The sequence below is a fragment of the Brassica oleracea genome, unplaced genomic scaffold, assembly GCF_000695525.1.
Source record: "Brassica oleracea var. oleracea cultivar TO1000 unplaced genomic scaffold, BOL UnpScaffold01660, whole genome shotgun sequence".
NCBI lineage: Eukaryota > Viridiplantae > Streptophyta > Magnoliopsida > Brassicales > Brassicaceae > Brassica > Brassica oleracea.
The window spans coordinates 1,824-4,556 of record NW_013618193.1 but is presented as its reverse complement, the minus strand read 5'-3'; the positions used below and the strand labels follow the sequence as shown (position 1 = coordinate 4,556).

General features: G+C 34.9%; 1 pseudogene; it reads right to left on the bottom strand.

Annotated features, from left to right (window-relative positions):
- Positions 1 to 282: 282 nt before the first annotated feature.
- LOC106321441 overlaps positions 283 to 2,733 on the bottom strand; it is a 4,133-nt pseudogene continuing 1,682 nt past the window's right edge.

The window sequence follows — 2,733 nt, the reverse complement described above, 5'->3', positions numbered from 1 at the left end:
TCAGCGGGCCCTACGCCACGTGACGGTCCGCTATTGGTCACTTTATTTAATTTTTTTTTTTTTAAATCAAACGAAAAAAAAAAAAAAATTAATTTCTTGAACTTAACGAGCGGTTCGCCGCTGCGCATGCTCTAAGTCTTCTCAGAAGAAATGACAACATATCCTTCACCGCTGCCAGCACAAACAAGGTACCCTTGAGCACGGTGAGATTCATTAATTATTTAAAACGAAAGCAAGAAACATAGATGATAACTTAGAAGAAACATAGATGATAACTTCCAATGCATTTGATCAAAATGCGTTAGATCAAATAGACACACTGTAGGGAACACCCATCCCGGTAACGCCTGGTTCAAAGATAGGCTTCAAAAGCTCGTACTTAACAACACCTGCTCCAGCTCGATTCTTTAGAGAAACATTCAGGTTCCTCTCATCTATCACTCCTTCTAGGTATTGGAGCTTGCCTTTGAAACGTTCATATGCAGCATAGATGACAGGTTCGTGGGCCCAAGATGCTTCTGGGTTTTCTCCTAGGTACTCTTCATCAGGTGAATGTGCAGATAAAAGATCCAAAGTCAACATCACTTTGGTCGCCTGCTTCTTCGAGGGGAATGTCTTAAGCATGGTCTTCTCTGGCTCCTCATAGAACTCTTTTAGCTGGTCCTCTGTCGGTTCTTCCACTGGCATTTTTATCCTTGATGTGGTTGGTCGGTTGGGAAAGTATCCACCATACCCATACTGTCCAAAGCTTACAGCTGCATGGTGACCTGAAGCCACCCATGCAATCGTCGTCACCACGCCAATCAAGTCATCTTGGGTTTTGAGATCAGGCCACCATGGTTCATTTTTCTTGTCTCCATGCCCTATGTTCTTCACTTCATTCCACCATTCTTTGAGTTCCTCATCCGACCTGACCTGTTCCGCATCTGGATAATAGTGCTTCACATATATAGTCTGTTACCCATTCCTTAAGTGCATCCCACAGCATTAGACCGTCATTCGCAAATGGGTAATCTGGTATTGTCAGGCAGTGGCGGACCCAGCTTGACTTTTATGTGGGTTCAATTTATTGCCTAGGAAAAAAATATAAAAGTAAATAGCGGTCAAAGAGGTTTGAACCGAGGTTATTTGGGGGGTCATTCATATATATTAACCAACTGGCCTAGTTATTCCTAAGAGAATACAAACCCGGCTAAGCAAAATTTAACATTTATGTGGTGTCAGGTGACCCCACACCTTCCTTACTGGGTCCGCCACTGTTGTCAGGCGTAGCGCATGTTCCGCTGTCTCATCTTCCACAGCCAGCCCCCTTTGATAGCACAATTTTTTTTAATGTAAAAAAGGTGTTAGCATAATTAGTTATAATTAGTATAGATTAATACTTTTTTGTTTTTGTTTTTATTATCCGGAGGTGTCCTGCTGGCTGAGACCCAACCGACTAAATCCTAGATATAAACTTAGGGAATTACGTACCTGCTGATGAGGTCTGCAGGTAAGCCTTCGCTGTCGAACCTCCAGAGTTTATCATAGCTCTAATGAATACTTTCCGGGCCAGAAACAAGACTCAATGATTCCACCTGCGTTGACGAGACTTTGGCGTGCACGAGCATTGATCTCCATGGTGTAGCGGAAGTGGGGATGTAAAAGCCTATAGATAGGATGCATCGCACTTAGCTGTCTGTTTGCCGCTATAATGTATACTGCAGTGAGTCCTCAACCTGTAAAATTTTCACAGCGATAACACATTACGTGTATTAATGCCAATACAATTAAAAATTTAAAACTAAATACTGTTGTCAACAAAATAACCATATAATCTCTCCTTATACAAATACTAGGGTCGGTCCGCGCTACGCGCGGAATATAATTTATGTTTGATGTATATAACTATGTAATTGTACTTGTTTATTGAATTTTCTAATATTTTATTTTTTAATTGCTTATTTAAACAATATGAAAATAGTCAAATTGTTGTGATAAAAATATACATTATTGATTCTTTTATATGCTACTATATTTGTAGATTAGCTAAATCATGTTATCTAAATAAACATCTACAATTTTCTAAGTAAATGTTTTTGATTATTTTTTTAGAATATGATTTTAACATTATTTCTTTATATATAGTAAATATTTTTAAAATTTGACTATAATGAAATTAATAAATAAGATTCTAGTAGTTTTTCTGCGCTATGCGTGAGATGTCGATTAATTGTGTAGCACAATGTTTGATTTGAAAGTCTAATTGATTATAATATAAGTTCTGGTATTATATATGGTTTCATTTTTATACACTCAACTATTTTTCAGTTGTTCTTTTCTAGTTTTATTTTTTTAATTAAGTATTTTGTTTTTTTTATCTTTTAATGATTTTTTATATCATATGAGAATTATTATTGGGTAATTGTTATTATTTAGTTTTATGACCTCTTTCAGTTGAAAGTTTTGATGGTAAAATATTAGCCTTAATTTCGTTGCATCAAGTTAATTTTTTAATAAAATTGTTAAAATAGTTTAATATATTTATGTTATTTTTTTTTTTATTTTGACGAATTAGATTTTTAAAATATTTATTTTATGGTAGTTTATCTATTTTATTTATACTTTATATATTTTTGGTCAAATTGTTTTACATTGAATTTCTGTTTATATTGTACAAATATAAATATTCTTAAAACTGTTTATACTGTACAACCTTAGTTTTCTTGTTTTATTTTATGTTGCGTGTTTATA